At 41.2% G+C, this 21,700-nt stretch overlaps 1 long non-coding RNA gene across 1 annotated transcript; it reads right to left on the bottom strand.

Annotated features, from left to right (window-relative positions):
* Window positions 1-11,066: 11,066 nt before the first annotated feature.
* LOC109191856 lies at window positions 11,067-12,547 on the bottom strand. The gene is made up of 2 exons (XR_002056003.1): window positions 11,980-12,547; window positions 11,067-11,885 (listed from the first exon to the last, which is right to left on the bottom strand). It is a non-coding gene; the product is annotated as an uncharacterized LOC109191856 (long non-coding RNA).
* Window positions 12,548-21,700: the final 9,153 nt, after the last annotated feature.

The raw sequence follows: 21,700 nt of genomic DNA, 5'->3' as shown, positions 1-21,700 counted from the left end.
GAATTTTGTGAATATATACAAAGTTTACATTTTTGTGTTTACAGATTTTGGCACGCCCAGTGGGACAACTCTGCCTCTCATCTCTTCACTGTTGATTCGCGAGCTCTACAAGGAAGGAATCTAAATGGCATCAAGAAATCCCTCCTCCAAGATGACATATGCTCAGGCTACCCGCTCCAGGGCACCATCAGCGGCCGGTTCCGGTGATAGCCAAGGCGCGGGAGGAGCAATGACTCGAAGCCGAGTGAGGAACCTAGGGGTGCAACTCCACGAGGCCCAGGACATTGCTCGCCACATCGTCCGAAGGATTGACAGAAACTCCACTATGTCACGGAGAGCTGTACATGACAAAGGATCATTCTCTACAAAGGAAACTGTTGCTGACCAGAATCCTACAAGTGAGGGAGCTCCAAGCAACAAGAGTCCTGCGAGCCCTATTCCCTTGAATAAAACTCCAAGCAGTGGAAGTTCATCACAGTTATCACTTCTGCAGAGAACCTCACCAGAATGGAATCACATATACACGATCATGCCCGCTATGACAACGAACGCGGCTTCGGTGGAGGAACAACTCGCAAACATCACTAAATCTCTCGAGGGGATAGCTGCACTCATGCATAACCAAGAAAGGCGGATCAATGAGCTCAGCGAAAAGGTTGAAAGCGGAAGGAACGGCGAAACAAGTCGGGCTTCCGGGAAGCAGCCTCAAACCCAAGGAGATGAGATTGATGTCGAGTCCCCGCGTCATCAAAGTAGGCCAGGAATGGAAGAGACAATCTCCCGTCCACCACCCGCCGAGAAGAGTATCCCAATTTCTGAGGGTATGATACCCGTTGAGCAGTTGAACGAGTACATCATGGGAGCGATCAAGGGGAAGCTCGAGGGAGGACAATCTTCATATACTTACACTAAGCCATATACTCAGAGAATTGAAGAAATGAAAATGCCGCTGGGCTATCAACCTCCCAAGTTCCAGCAGTTTGATGGAAAAGGCAACCCGAGGCAGCACATCGCCCACTTCGTTGAAACCTGTAATGATGCAGGAACATACGGAGATCTCCTCGTCAAGCAGTTCGTCCGCTCTCTGAAGGGCACTGCCTTTGATTGGTACACTGACCTGGAGCATGGTTGCATTGATAGCTGGAATGACATGGAGCGCGAGTTTTTGACCCGCTTCTACAGCACCAGGAGAACTGTCAGCTTCTTGGAACTCACCACTACCCACCAATGGAAGGGTGAGCGTGCGGGCACTTACATCGAGAGATGGAGGGAGTTGTGCCTTAACTGTAAAGAGAGGATATCACAAAGCTCCGCAATTGAAATGTGCATCCAAGGGATGCACTTCGAGCTCTCTTATATCTTGCAGGGAATCAAGCCTAGAACATTTGAAGAACTATCCAGTCGTGCTCACGACATGGAATTGAGTATTGAAGCCAATGGAGGGCTCGGCATGTCAAGCATCCCTAGCTCATCCAAGGCGCCTGTAAAACAAGAATTCAAGAAAGGGGGCAAACCCTTCCCGAAACAAGAAAAGAAGGAGGCCATGAACGTAAAAACAGCACCAATGCGGGTTTTTGCCAAAGTAACTGAAAATCCCAGGCTAAGGTCATTTTCCCGCCCATCTCGGGGTACTAGAATCATTGAAGAGATGCAGCAAAAACAGTATCCGTTCTTGGACTCCGATGTGTCACCCATGTTTGATGAATTGTTAAAGCGTAAGTTGATTGAATTACCGGAGATGAAGCGTCCCGAAGAAGCTTCTAAGGTAGACGACCCCAACTATTGCAAGTATCATCGTCTCCTCGGACACTCGATTGAAAAATGTTTCGTCTTTAAAGATAAGGTGATGAGACTTGCTCGTGATGGAAAGATTGAGCTGGCCGATGCAACTGCCAGCACCAATCAAATTTCATGCGGAAGGTTCGCTCCGTTAGTTGAGGAGAGTGATGAAGAGAATGGGGGCAAGCAATACAAACGCCCGCTTCCATTTACTGTGAAACATGATACTAGGCAACAGCCGGAATTACCACAGGTCAATCCGGTATGCGAGAAGGATTGGGTAATTGTTACCCGCAAAAAACAAAGGAACAATGCTGAACATGTTAGATCTTTGAAGAGAATAACGAAGCAATGGGTTGAGAGAAAGCCAGCAAGAGACCTCGCCTATGGCACAAAGATGAGAGGACGTCCCGGCACGTCTCGAGCACCAGTTGCCCTGGTTCAATACATGCCGAAGACGCTTCCTCCGCATGGGACAAATATTCCTGGAACTCGCTTGAGTATTAAAGAGAGACATGTTGAAGAGGAGGAATGTTCATTCCCCGTGATTGAGGGAGGTGACGAGGTTCAAGTCCACAAAGCCGCGTCTTATACCGCCGAGATAACTTTTAAGGATGAGGATCTATTGCTTGGTGGTACACCACATAATCGTCCGTTGTTTGTTGAAGGTTATGCTCGTGAGCAAAAGATTAAAAGGATTTTGATTGATCAAGGGTCGGCTGTGAACATTCTGTCACTCCGAGCTATGAAAGAACTTGGCATCTCCACCGATGAGCTCTCTCAAAGCCGCTTAATGATCCAAGAATTTAATCAAGGTGGACAAAGAGCACTGGGTACCATCAGACTCGACCTCAGGATCGGAACACTAAACTCAAGTACACTATGTTATGTGATAGATGCAAGGACGTCGTACAACTTGCTGCTTGGCCGGCCTTGGATACATGAGAATGGAGTAGTTCCCTCATCCTGGCACCAATGCCTCATGTTTGAAAAAGGCGGGGTGATAGAAAAGGTAGTCGCTGATCAAACTCCCTTCATTGAAGCAGAATCATACTTTGCAGATGCAAAGTTTTACTTGAAGAAACAAGTTGTAGAGGAAGCCGAGCGAAGCAATGTTGACACACCTCTTGATCCAAAGTGGAAAGGCAAGAAAGTTGTAGACCAAGCTCATTGCGACAAGGAACTTGTTTTCCCACTCGCAAGGATTGAGACATTAAAAGCAGCAGCTCCAGTTAAATCGCTTGAAGATGAAGCTCAAGTTGGGGCAAGTCAAATAGTGCCCGCTAAGCGCACTGGCGGCTTCGACCCTAATGCATATAAACTTCTATTCAAAGCTGGATATGATCCCAAAGAGCCACAAAAGCTGGGGAAACTCATCCCAGAAGCTGGTGGTAAAGGCAAGTCCAATCAGCAGGAGCCACATGAACGGAAAGGATTGGGTTATATTCCCCCTAAGCCCGTGCGAATATTCATAAACAGAGCCACAAGTAATTGCATCACTTCTACAGATGAGGAGGAAGGTGACAAGAAACAGTCTGTTTTTGATAGAATCAGAGATGTAGAATCACGACAATCAGTCTTCCGCAGACTTGGGCCGAATCCCAAACCGGCTAAGAGAAAATCAGTACATGACAGAATTGGGCCTACTCAGAGTTCGAAGGAGCAGACCAACCCTCCTACTGAAATGGAACCCTCAAAAAGGCTCAGGAGTGCCGTTCCATCTCGCATGAGAAGATAAGTTAATATCCATGTCTCGTGTGGTGAAGTTTTGAAGGTCCAACCAAGAACCATTGTACACACCCAAGTGCGAGAAAGAAGTCAAGAAAATATTGATTCAAGTTGTGAGGCAACACCAAGTCAAGATGAGATGGCATCGTCATTTCATATAACATTATACGATGAGATTCCAACCGAGGGTGAAGATGCAGAAGATGCACCTCAAGAGCTAGAAGAAGGGGTACAAGCCGCAGTGGACGAACTAAAAGAGGTGGATCTAGGAACTCCTGAAAGTCCTCGACCTATCTTCATTAGTTCACTCCTTTCCAACGAAGATGAAGAAATATATGTCACACTTTTGAAAGAATATATCGATGTATTTGCATGGACATACAAGGAGATGCCAGGGTTGGACCCAAAGATAGCCGTGCACCGCTTGGCAGTAAAAAAGGGGTGTCGCCCGATTAAGCAAGCTCAACGGCGCTTCCGCCCCGAGCTCATTCCCTCAATCGAAGCAGAAGTCAACAAGCTTATAGAGGCTGGTTTCATTCGCGAAGTTAAATACCCAACTTGGATATCCAGCATTGTGCCTGTGCGCAAGAAGAATGGCCAGATCCGCGTGTGCGTAGACTTTCGGGATCTTAATGTTGCATGCCCGAAAGATGACTTCCCGCTCCCTATCACAGAGTTAATGATAGATGCTGTAACTGGACACGAGATCATGTCATTCATGGATGGCTCATCCGGTTACAATCAAATCCGCATGGCGCCAGAAGATGAGGAGTTTACAGCGTTTCGTACGCCAAAAGGTATCTACTGCTACAAAGTGATGCCCTTTGGTCTGAAAAATGCAGGTGCTACATACCAAAGGGCCATGCAGACTATATTTGACGACATGCTGCATAAAATGGTGGAATGTTACGTAGACGACTTGGTTGTGAAGTCGAAACTTCGCACAGATCACATGATGCATCTAAGACAAGTATTTGACCGCTTGCGGAAGTTTCAACTCAAAATGAACCCCCTGAAATGTGCTTTTGGGGTTGCTGCAGGCAAATTCCTTGGGTTTACTGTTCGACATAGGGGCATTGAGATCGAACAAGCAAAGATCGACGCTATAATGAAGATGCCTGAGCCAAAGAACCTTCATGAGCTTAAAAGCTTGCAAGGGAAGTTGGCTTATATAAGAAGATTCATATCAAACCTAGCAGGAAGATGTCAGCCCTTTAGCCGGTTAATGAAGAAGGGTGTCCCATTTGTATGGGATGAGGCCTGCAAGAATGCTTTCCAAAGCATCAAGTCCTATTTAATGAAGCCGCCTGTGCTAACTGCTCCAATTCTAGGACGCTCGTTGATCCTTTACATCTCCGCCCAAGAAAGCTCGGTGGGTGCTTTACTTGCACAAGAGAATGATAACGGGAAAGAAAATGCCCTTTATTATTTAAGTAGAATGATGACGCCAAATGAGCTCAAATATCTGCCAATTGAGAAGTTGTGTCTGGCCCTTGTATTCGCCATCAGGAAGCTCAAGCATTATTTCGAAGCGCATACAATTCGACTAGTTTCCAGGGCAAACCCAGTGAAGTATGTCATGTCAAAGGTTGTTCTTTCCGATCGACTTGCTAGGTGGTACTTATTATTTCAACAGTTTGAGATCACTTATGTACCACAAAAGTCCATCAAGGGGCAAGCCTTAGCAGATTTCCTAGCTGATCATCCAATTCCTGCCGAATGGGAGCTGTCCAGTGACCTACCTGATGAGGATGTGCTTGTGGTTGAAGTTTTACCTCCATGGAAGATGTACTTTGATGGAGCGGCGCACAAAGAGGGGGCAGGCGCTGGAGTTGTCTTTGTTACGCCTGAAGGGGAAGTGCTTCCTTATTCATTTACCTTGACGGAACGCTGCTCGAACAATGTTGCCGAGTATCAGGCACTCATTTTGGGACTTGAAATTGCAGCCGATATGAAGCAACTAAGGGTTAACATATACGGGGACTCCATACTAATTATCAACCAAGTACTTGGGGTTTACGAAGTAAAAAAGCCTGAGTTGATCCCATACAACAGTTATGCAAAGACACTCCTGCATTGGCTAGGAGATGCTACGATGGAGCATATTCCAAGGAAACATAATAAGCAAGCCGATGCCTTAGCTGCTTTGGCTTCAACTATATCACATCCTATAGATGAGGCTCGGCTACGAGTATGCCAAAAATGGGTGGTCCCTCCAATCTTCGAGGACGATGGCTCTCTTGACGACATTGTTGAACTCCCGACTGCTTCTGTCTATGAGGTAGATAAAGAGGATTGGAGGCAATCATTGATTGACTACCTTGTTGATGGGAAGTTACCCCAAGACCCTCGTAAGAGGGTAGATGTAAGACGTCGAGCTCCTCGCTTCATATATTTCAAGGATGCGCTATACCGGCGCTCGTTTGATGGTGTGTTTCTTCGATGTTTAGGCGAAGAGGAAGCTTTACAAGCGATGGAGGAGGCTCACTCTGGAGTGTGCGGTGCTCATCAGTCTGGTCCTAAGTTACATTTTCACATCAAAAGAATGGGTTACTACTGGCCTACGATGGTGAAGGATTGCATAGACTATGCACGGAGATGTCAAGCATGTCAATTTCATGCGAACTTTATCCATCAACATCCTGAACCGCTACATCCGACGGTAGCATCGTGGCCATTTGATGCATGGGGGCTCGATGTGGTTGGTCCTATTACACCCAAGTCATCAGCAGGGCATTCGTATATATTAGCAGCCACCGATTATTTCTCAAAGTGGGCTGAAGCAGTGGCTTTAAAGGAAGTGAAGAAGGAAAATATTGCAGATTTCATCCGAGTTCACATTATCTATCGTTTTGGCATCCCTCGGTATATCCTAACTGACAACGGGAAACCATTCGATAATAAATTGATGGATAAAATCTGCAAACTTTTTGAGTTCGAGCAAAGAAATTCATCAGCTTATTATGCAGCTGCAAATGGACTTGCCGAGGCTTTTAACAATACTCTATGCAATCTACTAAAAAAGGTGGTGTCGAAGTCAAAACGTGATTGGCAAGAAAGGATGGAAGAAGCACTGTGGGCATACAGAACTACATACCGTACACCAACACAAAGCACTCCATACTCACTGGTTTACGGGGTTGAAGCAGTCTTGCCTCTTGAACGCCAAATACCTTCTCTAAGGTTAGCTATCCAAGAAGGCCTTACAGACGAGGATAATGTAAAGTTGCGGTTGGCAGAGTTAGAAGCTCTCGATGAGAAGAGATTGCAGGCCCAACAAAGTTTAGAATGCTATCAAGCTCGAATTTCTAGAGCTTTCAACAAGAGGGTAAGGATTCGCTCATTTCAGGTTGGTGACAAGGTGTTGGCGGTTCGTAGACCTATCATTATTACAAGGAAAACTGGGCATAAGTTTACCCCAAAATGGGATGGACCTTACGTGGTACAAGAAGCATACTCAAGAGGTGCTTACAAGCTAATTGATGAAGATGGTGTGCGAGTTGGCCCTATTAACGGGAAATTCTTAAAGATCTATCATCCCTAAGCACACGGACTACATGATGAGTGATATCCACCAAAATGCAGCACGTGGTTAAACTGCTAATGCATCTCGCTTGTCTATGGGTGGGACCAAGTCATAGACGCTCCTGACCCGCACGAGCTTAAACTGTGTACGGTAAACTCCTGGCCCGCATGAGTTTAAACTGTGAACGGCCCTACCTATTCAAATGGTCCTTTGAACTACGTTTGACTTGATCTCCTTCGCAGGAGTACGTAGGCAGCTTAGAAACACCTCCTCTTCTAAGTTCAGTCATAACTAAAATAAACCCCTTTGTGTCCCTTTTATGTCACGTTTGTTCGAATAATGTAGATGTATTGGAGATGGGTCATCTCTGTTCACGTTGTAATTACGGGTGAATTCTTTTGTCAGATTTCTATTAGAGTGACTTGTTTGGGTTTAGACTTAGTTGCTTCTGTTCATGCTGAAGTTCAATTGTTCGCAAGTATTGTTGAAAAGATAAGAGAAATCAAGTCGTATTCAAGTCTTGTTTCCAAGTATAAAACTCATGCGTTATACAAACAAAAAAAATCTCTAAGCAAAAAAAAAATATAAATAAATCTAAAGTATTCTAAAGCTCATGAGATCTTCCTTATACGCTTCCAGCTCTCTTTTGATTGAAGTAAGCTTTTCTTCATCTTCATCTGTCAACGTGGGGCAGTCTCGAATACGTTTAATTTCATCCTCAGCGGTGGTCACGGCCTTTTGCGATGCGTTATGTTGTTCTTGAGCCTTCGTCACACGGTCTTGGAGTTCCGGGTTCTTGGCTTCAATCTCCTTCAACTCTTCCTGTGCATCCTTTATCGTTTTCTCCAGGAGGGCTTTTCGATCGGCGACGTCTTCGAGGGTTTTCTGTTCGTCAAGAAGAAGCGCTTCGGTTTGAGAACACTTCCGTTGAGCTTCCACAAGGATACCTTGCGTTAGAACTAGCTTCGCGGCTTGGGTTTCAACGGGCAGCGCATTCGAGAGCTGCGACCGCGCCCGATCGAAATCTTTAGCTTTGTTAAAGAACTCGGCCACTCGTCGCTTCAATATTGATAAGTCCACCCCGTCCCGTCCCATTTCTTGGAGTTGTCTTTCAACGCTTCCTTGGATGGAAGAAATTCTTTCAGCTGGGATCTCATTAAGCTTCCTGCAGATACTACTCCAAACTCCCGCAATGAAAGCCATGTATTGTGATATAAACGACTCCTCGCCGGGGAAGATAGAGGCTTGGGACGGCTCTGGCTGCATCTCCTGAGGAGTTGTGTTTAAGGGCAACGTCGACTGGTGGGATTCTACCTCGAGGTCAAGGGTATTAGAGCGTCCACCACTTTGTCCCATTGAAGACTGGTGATTTGATGACTGGACATCGTTGCTAACATGTGGCTCGGCAGGATCCTGTAAGAAGTAGTGCATGTACGTTAACAAAGGCCAAAGTCCAACGATATACGAAACAGGAGAATTTGGGGAAGTATCTTAACCTGGTTTAATGGTCTCCCTCTAGGCCGTTTCCAACAGCGATCTTGGTCGTCATCACTACCAGCGTCCTCGTCCGAGCTTCGTTGCCTCGCTTGCTCCTCCCTACTCCTTCGAGCGACATGTCCTGAGGCCCTATCCCGAGATGACATGTCCTCTTGTGCAGGTGTTTTATTGTTCCTTGAGGTGGTCAGTTGGTCTCTTTGTTCTTGAGTTCCTTCCTCGCCGACAGGTACGTTTGGGTTTCCGTTAACGGCTATGTCTGTGAAATGATTCTCGAGAAGGTTTGCACTCACATCGATCAACCAGGCCTTGTACTCGTTCGAAAAATGCTTCTTTGGAGCAGCCGGGCTCATGGGAAATGTCGCCCTAGATTGGGAGTTGATATTATCATATTGGCGATGAAGTCGGAATCCTTCGGTGAGTGAAGCATAACGGACATCCTTCGCCAACAGGCCGGGGGCATATGCTTGATAGAATCCAAATTGACGACTGAAGCGATGCGGTATGTAAGGCTCAACTTTGCATTGAGACCCTTGGCGCAAAACGAGGAAGCTGGGGCGCAAACATATGAAGTACTCAAAGTCTTCCCTACTCCCTCTACGGTCGTCGTAAAAGATAAAATCTCTACTATCCTTGCGGGAGTTGCAGAGCCAAGAAACGTCCCCTTTGAATATCTTCTTACGGGCATCCATCTCGGTGTAATACCTTGCACCACCTTCTCCAGAATTAGTGACCATCTTTGGGTTTGCTAACGTGAGGCTGGGGGTCTTAAAGTGGGTTTGGTAGTAAGTTGCTAGCCAGCTGTACACGTAATGGATTGGAAAAGGATCTCCTATTTGACCAGGAGAGTGGGATTCCGAGATTGAGTTTAAACCAGAATAAATACTAGCAAGTACTGGAGCCGCAAGACATATCTTATCTCCTTTAGCCATCATACATGCTATCCTGAAAGTCTCTGGGCGAATGGTTCTTGTTGGTGTACCTGGCAGGACAAACACGCAAAGCCAACAAGATAAAAACGCGGCCAAATAAGCTTCCTTTTCGAAACGCTGAGAGATGCCTAGTTCAAGAAAGGGCGTCCTGCTCACATCTAACCACCTGAGGGATTTGTTAAGTTCTCCGCTTGGGTTGTGGGTATTCTTTGGCCGAGATTTCCTGTCATTTTGAGATGGAGGTGGAGGAGCTGGATGTGTTCGCGGTTTTCTGCACCAGAAGTCAATCCATCGCGATGCTTAAACAAAGGGGGTGCCTTCCTCTTGCTGGTTTAAAAGGTAAAAGGCCTCGAATAAGCTTGCACAACACCTGTTTGGGCCCCTTTTTAGGTCCAGGGCACTCGGGATGTGTTCGTCGTAAATACCGCCGGACAGTGGTAGTCCTCCAAGAACGTGCAAATCCCGAGGCGATATGCTCACCTCACCAGACGAGGTGATCAGGGTGTTGGTTCTTGGGCACCATGCTTCGCAGAAGGCTTTGGCAATGTTGATGTTACGGTCATATGTAAATAATGACGCAAACACAGCATCATATATCTTCCCCTCCTTTAAGGTGTCGTGGGAGAAGTGAAGTGTTTCTTCAACCCACTCCCAATATCCTTTTAGAAAAGTGAATTCGCCCTCGAAGTCTGTGTCTTGGCCCCACGAGACCTCAGCATTAAGTATACGACGCCCCAGTGTAGGAAGGGCGTCTTTGGAAGGTTGGTGTTGCATTCCGGGTAGCAAGGTCCACACCTTGGATGGCGGGCATTCGTACTCGGGGGTCCAGTTACTCGCATGATACGACACCGTGAGCTTTGGCGGGTCGTGTAGTACTATGGGTGGGTTAACCTTCAGTATGACTTGATGATCACTATTTCTGCTCGATATAACCATGACATCTTGCCCGTTACACCGTTGATCTTGAAAGTACACCATCTTGAAGGTGTCAAAGTCGAAAAGTCGCTGCAAAAAAAAAATAATAATAATAACTATGATATATTATGCACAAATGTATAGCATATACATAACACAAAATTAAATTGACGATTTATATATATATGGCAAATTTTTTTTGGATAATGGTCCACACAATTTTATGGACCATGGTCCACACAATAATGGTTGTATACATATACTACATGTGGACTACATATGTTAATACATTGTATATGTATACACACAATATTATATAATTATTATTGTTATTATTATTATTAGTACTATCATTATTATTAGTAATGTTATTATTATTATATTATTATTATATTACTTCTATTAAAATATTACAAAAAAAAAAGAGAAAATAAAAAAAAGTAAGTAAAAAAAAAAAGCAAATCAAGAAAAATCAAAAAACGAAAAACAAAACAGAAAACAAAGCAAAAGAAACAAAAAAAAAAATGAAAGAAAATATGAAAGACTATATGTATATATATGTGAGCATAATTTGTGTTAGTATAATGTTAATATAATATAATGATATATGTAATGTAATGTATTTGTATGAGGAGTAAGGGTTGGCACGTGTGGCCATGTTAGAGACTTTTGGAATTTAGCATTTCTTCGGATAATATTAAAGTCTTTTTGTTGTCCATTTTGTCATTCCCCATAAGCATAGCACTGCAAAGTCACATGGTTAATAAAGGAAAAAGCTGGCTTTGGAATTTGCATATAAACAGAGCCGTAGACTGAAATGGTTGCCAAAACAGATCCAAGCCCTTCAAAGCTCATCCTTTAGTCATCGACGACAACTCTGGAGCAACAATATTTCGACGGGTGTGAGCAACTTTCCAATGGGAACCGCAGCATCGACGTTCAGTAACTTCCTTCATCTCTGTCTTCTCCCACCCTATGCGGGATGATGGTGGTGCAAGGAGTAGTGTCCAGCGATCCAACGGTGACTTCAATGGAGATCAAATTCCTGCACCAACAACAATGGATAAACAGAGCTCTGCAACCGGCGGCCTTAGGACTTTAGTCAATCCCCTAGCAATGATAATAAGATGCAGAAGAAAGCTTCAACAACTGCAATTTGCGACCGGCGGCTTCTACAAAGAACTCCGGTGGCGGCAGCAACGCAACAGCTCGGGTGACCTCCAGCAGCGGCGATCTCCGGCGAACCTGCAAAAGACAGAAACAGGGCTCTGCAACCGGCGTCCGGCGACTTCTGTGAAGAACCTCCGGCAGCTGCGTTGGCAACGGGCTTCAACGATTTACGACCAGCGGCCTTGACGGTGGAAAGTTCCAGCGGCGGCTTTGCAAAAAAAAAAAAAAAAAAAAAAGAGAAGAAAAACAACAAAAAGCGACCGGCGGCATTTGCGAAGAACTCCGGCCGGAGAAGCAACGAACCTCCGAGTGGCAATCAACAAGAGCTCTCAGGTTGCTTCCTAAGTTCATGATCGCCCAAATTCTTCCTCATATGTATTGTCATTCCTGAAGAAACATATATGGGAAGAGAGGGTGCAAAGATGAGAGGTTTACCTATTGAGGAGCAAGCTGTTCTTTCTTGGTCTTGGTTCCGCTGATTGCTGTGGGTTTGGGGTTGATGGAGGAAGTATTTATAGTGTACTGGGAGGGGGTGTCATGGTTGGATTACACTCTTAATGTTATCATGATTGGGATTGAATTTAACGGTACAACTGGGATCACGGACGAGATAAGTCTAAGTTTTTTTTTTTTTTTTTTTTTTTTTTTTTTTTTTTTTTTTTTGCATGGTCACCAATGTTAGAGACGAGTCTGATGGTTAGTACGCTCAGAATTTGAGATGGTCTAGTCCTACTGGGTTTAACCATAGTGCAGAGCTGAGCTTGACCTTACATTATTTGATTTTGGGCTTTGGAATATCTAACGTGGGCCAATAAATGTTGTATGAGCCCAATATCCCTTCACCAGCTTCATCATAAATTAATTTTGGGCTCAATGAATAATTTTGGGCTCATGATGTTATAAGACACTCCCATGGATTTGAATGGCCATGTGTTAAAATTTCGAGACTTTCTCACTCCAAGCACATTAAGCGGCATGTCCCGGCAAGTCTCGAGGGGGCAATTTGTAGACACCGAAAATTTGAACCCAATAAATGGACCGATTAAAGTGTTATTGAGCTAATGTTGAGATTGATGATTGGGCCGATTTGATTAATTGGATCATGGAAATTAATTTAATTTAATTAGCCCAATTAGATTTGATTTGGGCCATTGAATTAATTAATTAGTTGGCCCAAGCCCATTTCATATTTGAATTTAAATTATAATTATAATTTAAATATAATATTAATTTTATTATATTTGAATTAGATATTTATAATTTAATTTGAATTTGAATTAGATTATACGATAATGAACCTGGACTTGATTCTGGGCAAGGTTCATTTTCTAGAATAATTAATTAATTAATTAATTAATTAAAGGGGGAGTTTGTTGAGGAATGTTGGTTAGGCTTCTAGTATAAATAGGGCCTTCATTTTCGTTCCAAAATACACTTGAAAAGCTTGAAGAACTTGAATGCTTAGAGCTTGAAGGCATTGAACAACTTGAAGACTTAAGGAGTTGAGAGCATTTGAAGAACGCTTGAAGGCTTGGAGGCATCTTTTGAATATTTTGCAGGCAATTTGAATCCATTGCAGGTACTTTGGAGCTTTGCAGAATTGATTGTCTTGAAGATCTTGAAGTCTTTTGAAGGCATTTGAGGACCTTAAGGCGGCTTGAATCCATTGCATGTGTTTTTTGAAATTTTGCAGGATTGATTACTTCTAAATCCTTGACGCTCGTTGTTGGGAGTCACGCCAATTAAATCCCGGAAGCTACGCCAATTGAATCCCGGAGGCACGCGCCACTTAAATCCCGGAGGCTACGCTACTTAAATCCCGGAGGCACTTCCATAGATAACGTCAGTGAAGAATCAGAGGACTAGACAGAGATTTTGTACCTGCATTGAATTATACACACGCTGTACACGGAATTTTGTGAATATATACAAAGTTTACTTTTTTGTGTTTACAGCGCCAGAGGCTAGATCAGATTGATGCCAGCTCAAGCCGAAGAAGAGGAGACGAAGAAGAGCCCGAAGAGAGCACCGACGAGTCAGAGAGCGAGTCGTTCTAGCTTAGTGTTGTGGTAACCTCGTTCACCCTTTTTTTTTTCTTTAGCTTATGTTATCTTTTAGTTGTGTTACCGTTGCCTGTTGTTGTGGGTTGCTTTGTGTGTTTGTTTTGCTTGCTTGCTTGGTTGGTTTGTCGGTTTAGTGGTTTGTGTTAGAAGTTAGAGGTTTAGACCTTGGTAGTTGGGTAGAAGTTGTTGGTTGTGTTTGGTTTAAAGTTTGATATGCTCAGTATCTCCGTTGGTTAAATTCTTTCAATCCTTGTATCGATATACCTTCTTGCTTATGTTTAACACCTTTTGAATCCTTTGAGTTTTGACCAAATAAGGATGTTCTTGACACTCTTGTCACATTGTGGTTTCGTTTCACCGTTTGATCTAATTCGTCGTACCCAAGCTTCGGGGACGAAGCTTCTTTGAAGGGGGAGAGGATGTGACACACCGTAATCCAAATTTAATTAAGGGATTAATTAAGTAATTAATCCTAATCCAATTGCTAATTTAATTCCTTAAATTCCTGAAAATTTAATAGTCGGGGATTAGTAATTGACTAGTCAACCCAAAGTCAAAAGTTGTACCTAAAGCTTTGTGAGTTGTTCCCTTGTTCCCTTACACATTTCATCTTAGTAAGGGTAAATGAGACATTTCCTTGGCAATAGTCTTTCAAGCTAAACTAGGAAGACACATTTCATTTCTTCAAACACTCTCCAAGAGAAAAATCATAAGCTCTCTCTCTTCTCTCAAAAAGCTAGTTAGCTTTCTCTCCAAGCCACACCTAGGGCTACCAAGATCTTTCAAGTTTGCTTTCAAGATTCTACCTTTCATACTTTTGAGCATCTATGAGGGTAAGATCTAAGCTCCTCTTGTGTTTTTAGTATTCTCTAAGGTATCTTTTTATAAAGGTGAAATCTTTATGTTGTTTTGGTGTGTTCTTGAAGTGGGTGTGGAAAGGGAACTTTGTTGGGAGCCTTGTGGAGTGTTGTAAGTGAAGGATAAGTCTTCAAGTGGTAACCCATGCTCTACAAAATCTATTTTGCTTACCTATATGATGATTTCTTGGATTCTACATGTGTTTTCCTATGAAATGTGAGTGTTGATGCATTGTCTTGTGAAAATGCATATCTAGAGCTTGTTATTAGGATTCTTGTGTGCCATTGCTTGGCTATTCCTTTGATTCAAGTCATTTTGTTGTATTTGGTGAGATTTGGCATGTTTTGGACTTGAATTTGAGCTTGGAGTTGAAAATCCCCAAAGGGATTATTTTGGTACAGGACATGTACCCGCGGGCGGAACGGCAGGTAGGGGTCCACCCGCCGCCCCACCCGCGGGGTAAAAGTGGCGTGGGATGTGGTTCCCGCGGGCGGAACCACGGGTGGGGGTCCACCCGTGGCCCCACCCGCGGGTACACTATGTTGGTTGTGCGAGGATTTGTTTTCCGTGATTCTTTTGACTCGGTATTTGGTCTTTTGACTTCCCGATGTTCTTTTGTGGAACTATTTGAGCGTCTTCTTGATGTTTCGTATGTCTAGAACTATATGGTAGGAATCCATGTAGGTTTTGGTGTCTTGAATCGTGCTAAGTGTTCAACATTGTGATTCGTTGAACCGTGATGAGTCTTGTGTGTTCTTCGGAACTATGTTTGGTTTACCCATTTGATAAGCATGCTAGTTCGGTGTTTAAATGCTAGCGTGTGTGTTGTTTGTACTTTCCTATCGTTGATGATAACTTGTATTATTCATCGTTGTGGTTGGATTGTGATCCATTCCTTGTTGAGTATGGTTTCATATCTTCGTTGTGATCCGTTGATTGATTCCTGTTGTGGTGTGGTGTGTGTGGCTGTACCTGGATTGCACGATTAATGGTATGGGACATTAGTCACTAAGGTACGACAGTGGTCCTCGTGGTGGCCATGACGCGATTATGGAGTTTGTGACCTGAGTGATGGGTTAACGTATTTCTTGGGTGGCATATGTTGCCGTGTGTGTGATCGGTACCCTCGTGTACTATGAAATCGGTGGTCTTGTTGGTGGTTGTTGGTGGGGGACGACGGTCCCAGGAGGGAAAAGGTTGGACTCAGAAGTATAAGGGTCTTGGAGGCAATGGTTGGAACTAGACATAAGGTTTGGGGTAGCTATAATGTTGGAACCGGGCATAAGGAAGGCATATCGATTCGTGATGGGTGATGTCATGAAGGCTTGTGTAGCCGTTGTTGTGTATTTCTCTATTTTGTGACATGTGTAGTCACAAAGGCAATGTGTTGCCAATGGTTGTGTTCTTATTCTCTTGTGTTATGCATGTCGGGTGTTAATCTACTGTGTGATGGTAGATTATACCTTGAGCCGTTCTTGTGAGTCGTTATTACTTCTTGTCGTACTGGGATGTGTTCCCTTATCTTTTGTGAGTGCATAGAGTCTTGTGTTGATCTCTATCTTGGCTTTTGAAATTGATATATACTATATCCCGTTTCGCAAATGATTTTGTATATATATTAACTATCTACATATGATATTTCACATGTATTGGTGGGTTACCAGCATCATTCACTGACCGGGCGTCGTCCCATATTTTATGTGTTTCTTTCAGGTGATGAGTAGATGCGAATGTGGTCTAGAACCTGTTAGCTTAGATCCCTTTGTTTTGAGATGTTGTGGCCTGTGTGCCAATGTTAGACACTAGTACTCCTGTTCTGAACGAATTTAGTTTGTGGATTTATGCAGATGTTTCGCCTGTGCGTTCACCTTTGAGTGGAAGTGGCATAAAACCCTTTATTTTCTATTCATATATTCCCTGTTTAGTCTTCCGCTGTGTATGATGTTATGACTAGTTATCTGCATGTCTAAGGCTTAATTTAGCATGGAAATTAGGGGGTGTTACAGAAACTAAGTTCTACACAAGTAAAAAATGACATGAGAATCCACCGTAAAGAAAAGACATAGCAACCCCGAGACATAGCATAGTGGAAAACTTGATGTCACGATGGAAGGCGGCAACTGAACTGCAGACACAGAATATACAATAACCGTAAAGAAAAGACAAAGCAACCCACGAGACTTAGCATAGGGGTTCATTACCGGGGCATGAAGACTAGGGGGTCTAACCGATAGACTAATTGCGCGATTTACCTGTGCAGAGGCTGGGTATAAAATATATTTGGAGACACAAAATATGCATATAATATATTAACTGCAGACATAATATATTTATTTACAAGGACATAATTTATTAATTGAAAACACATAATAAGTTAACTGTAGACAAATCATTTATTTGGACCAAGATCCACAATGTAAGGTGAACATTGAGGCAAATTACACCGTGGACCATGGTTCACTGAGCATTGTGAACCATGGTCTAAAATAGTGTCGTTTAGAAACGACACCCGTTCCACGAAAAAATCACTCCTTGTATAACATATTCAGTTTCATTTTCTTCCAACTACAGTTTCATTCGACATTATACATACAGTAGTCTTATTACAGTGAAACATGTTATTCAATTTCATTTTATACACACTGTAGTCTTATTACAACACCATTAAATTATAATTCTAATTCAACTACAGTTTCATTGGACAATATACACCCAAATATATGAAACTGTTATTCATTTTCATTTTATATACACAATAGTTTCATCACAACACAACTACAGTATCATTTCAATATAACTATAGTTTCATTGGACAATATATACTCAAATATGTGAAACGGGTATTCAAATTAATTTTATATACATTGTAATTTCATTACAACACAACTACAGTGTCATTCCGATATAACTACAATTTCATTGGACAATATACACTCAAATATGTGAAACTATTATTCAGTTTCATTGAACATGGGAATTGGAATTGAAATGGGAATCTTATTTTTTGGGGCATCAGAGAGTGAGGATGTCAGATCTGCATTCTTGTAATGAAGCATTGAGCAAAACTCTCAAGAAAAAAGGGATAACTATGATACAACCAATAATAAATACCAAAATATTTATCCCTAAAAAGGGAGAAAACTCCTTTCTAGCAATATAACTATGTCCAATGTCGAATTAAAAAATGGGGAAAAGCTTAAACCAAACAAATGTTAGGATGGCTGAGTGGTCTAAGGCGCCAGACTCAAGTTCTGGTCTTTGTGAGAGGGCGTGGGTTTAAATCCAATTTTTGATATTAATTTAATTTTTGTTGCCAAAAAAAAAAAAAAAGCATAAGCGAAACTAAGTTCTACACAAATAAAAAATGACAAGAGAATCCACCGTAAAGAAAACAAAAGTAACCCCAAGACTTAGCATAGTGGATAACTTGATGCTACGATGGAAGGCGGCAATTGAACTGACACAGAATATGCATAACCGTAAAGAAAAGACAAAGCAACCCCCGACACTTAGCATAGTGGTTCATTGCCGGGGCATGAAGACTAGGGTTTAACCGGTAGACTAATTGCGCGATTCGCGATTTACCTGTGAAGTGGCTGGGTATAAAGTATATTTGGAGACAAAAAATATGCATATAATATATTAACTGCAGACAGAATATATTTATTTACAAGGACATAATTTATTAACTGAAAACACATAATAAGTTAACTGCAGACAAATCATTTTTTGGACCAAGATCCACAATGTAAGGTGAACGTTGAGGCAAATTATACCGTGGACCATGGTCCACTGAGTATTGTGAACCATGGTCCAAAATAGTGTCGTCAAGAAATGACACCCTGTTCCACGTAAAATATCACTCCTTGTAAAACATATTCAGTATCATTTTATATACATTGTAGTTTCATTTCATCCAAACTACAGTTTCATTTTCTTTCAACTACAGTTTCATTTTCTTCCAACTACAGTTTCATTCGACATTATACATACAATAGTCTTATTACAGTGAAACATGTTACAGTCTTATAAAGTGAAACACAACTACAGTATCATTTCAATATAACTACAGTTTCATTGGACAATATATATTCAAATATGTGAAATGGGTATTAGATTCATTTTATATACACTGTAATTTCATTACAAATCAACTACAGTGTTATTTCGTTATAACTACAGTTTAATTGGACAATATACAGTCAATTATGTGAAACTATTATTCAGTTTCATTTTGTATACAGTTTCATTGAACATGAGAATTGGAATTGAAATGGGAATCATATTTTTTGAGTGCATCCGAGAGTGAGGATGTCAGATCTGCATTTTACTAATGAAGCAGAGAGCAAATCTTTCAAGAAAAAAAGGATAACTATGATATAACAAATAATAAATATCAAAATATTTATTCCTAAAAAGGGGGCAAACTCCTTTCTAGCAATATAACTATGTCCAATGCCGAATTAAATAATGGGGGAAAAGTATAAACTAAACAAAGATTCAGATGGTTGAGTGGTCTAATGTGTTAGACTCAAGTTTTGATTTTCGTGAGAGGGTGTGGGTTCAAATCCCACTTCTGACCATAAATTAATTTTTGTTGCCAAAAAAAAAAGCATATGCGAAACTATGTTCTACACAAGTCAAAAATGACATGAGAATCCACCGTAAAGACAAGACAAAGCAACCCCGAGACTTAGCGTAGTGGACAACTTGATGTCACGATGGAAGACGGCAACTGAATTGCAGACACAGAATATGCATAACCGTAAAGAAAAGACAAACCAACCCCCGAGACTTAGCATAGTGGTTCATTGCCGGGGCATGAAGACTAGGGTCTAACCGGTAGACTAATTGCGCGATTCGCGTTTTATCTGTGTAGTGGCTGGGTATAAAATATATTTGGAGACATAAAATATGCATATAATATATTAACTGCAGACAGAATATATTTATATACAAGGACATAATTTATTAACTGAAATCACATAATATGTTAACTGTAGACAAATCATTTTTTGGACCAAGATCCACAATGTAAGGTGAACATTGAGGCAAATTATACCGTGGACCATGGTCAACTGAGCATTGTGAACCATGGTCCAAAATAGTGTCGTTTAGAAATGACAACCGTTCCACGTAAAATATCACTCCTTGTATAACATATTCAGTTTCATTTTATATAAATTGTAGTTTCATTTCAGCCAAACTACAGTTTCATTTTCTTCCAACTACAGTTTTATTCGACATTATACATACAGTAGTCTAATTACAGTGAAACATATTATTCAATTTAATTTTATACACACTGTAGTCTTATTTCAACACCATTAAATTATAATTCTAATTCAACTACAGTTTCATTGGAATATATACACCCAAATATATGAAACTGTTATTCATTTTCATTTTATATACACTATAGTTTCATCACAACACAACTACAATATCATTTCAATATAACTACAGCTTCATTGGACATTATATATTCAAATATGTGAAACGGGTATTCATATTCATTTTATATACACTCTAATTTCATTACAACACAACTACAGTGTCATTTCGATATAACTACAGTTTCATTGGACAATATACACTCAAATATGTGAAACTATTATTCAGTTTCATTTTATATACAGTTTCATTGAACATGGGAATTGGAATTGAAATGGGAATCTTATTTTTTGAGTGCATCCGAGAGTGAGGATGGCCGATCTGCATTCTTGTAATGAAGCATAAAGCAAAACTCTCAAGATAAAAGGGGTAACTATGATACAACCAATACTAAATACCAAAATATTTATCCCTAAAAAGGGGGAAAACTCCTTTCTAGCAGTATAACTATGTCCAATGCCGAATTAAAAAATGGGGAAAAGCTTGAACCAAATAAATGTCAGGATTGTCGAGTGGTCTAAGGCGCTAGACTCAAATTTTGGTCTTCGTGAGAGGGCGTGGGTTCAAATCCCACTTTTGACATTATTTTAATTTTTGTTGCCAAAAAAAAAAAAAAAGCATAAGTGAAACTAAGTTCTACACAAATAAAAAATGACATGAGAATCCACCGTAAAGAAAACACCAACCAACCCCGTAAAGAAAACACCAAGCAACCCGAAACATGGTAGAGTGGACAACTTGATGTCACGATGGAAGGCGGCAACTGAACTGCAGACACAGAATATACATAACAGTTAAGAAAATACAAAGCAACCCCCGAGACTTAGCATAGTGGTAGACAAAGCAACCCCCGAGACTTAGCATACTGGTTGATTGTCGGGGCATGAAGATTAGGGTCTAACCGGTAGACTAATTGCGCGATTCGCGATTTACCTGTGCAGTGGCTGGGTATAAAATATATTTGGAGACACAAAATATGCATATAATATATTAACTGCAGACATAATATATTTATTTACAAGGACATAATTTATTAACTGAAAACACATAATAAGTTAACGGTAGACAAATCATTTTTTTGGACCAAGATCCACAATGTATGGTGAACATTGAGGCAAATTATACCGTGGACCATGGTCCACTGAGCATTGTGAACCATAGTCCAAAATAGTGTCGTTTAGAAATGACAACCGTTCCACGTAAAATATCACTCCTTGTATAACATATTCAGTTTCATTTTATATAAATTGTAGTTTCATTTCAGCCAAACTATAGTTTCATTTTCTTCCAACTACAGTTTTATTCGACATTATACATACAGTAGTCTAATTACAGTGAAACATATTATTCAATTTAATTTTATACACACTGTAGTCTTATTTCAACACCATTAAATTACAATTCTAATTCAACTACAGTTTCATTGGACAATATACACCCAAATATATGAAACTGTTATTCATTTTCATTTTATATACACTATAGTTTCATCACAACACAACTACAGTATCATTTCAATATAACTACAGCTTCATTGGACAATATATATTCAAATATGTGAAACGGGTATTCATATTCATTTTATATACACTCTAATTTCATTACAACACAACTACAGTGTCATTTCGATATAACTACAGTTTCATTAGACAATATGCACTCAAATATGTGAAACTATTATTCAGTTTCATTTTATATACAGTTTCATTGAACATGGGAATTGGAATTGAAATGGGAATCTTATTTTTTGAGTGCATCCAAGAGTGAGGATGGCCGATCTGCATTCTTGTAATGAACCATAAAGCAAAACTCTCAAGAAAAAAGGGATAACTATGATACAA

This window comes from Ipomoea nil, unplaced genomic scaffold (genome assembly GCF_001879475.1).
Source record: "Ipomoea nil cultivar Tokyo-kokei standard unplaced genomic scaffold, Asagao_1.1 scaffold0208, whole genome shotgun sequence".
Lineage (NCBI taxonomy): Eukaryota > Viridiplantae > Streptophyta > Magnoliopsida > Solanales > Convolvulaceae > Ipomoea > Ipomoea nil.
Note: the sequence above shows the minus strand (reverse complement) of the source record. Positions and strands in the feature narration are given on the sequence as shown.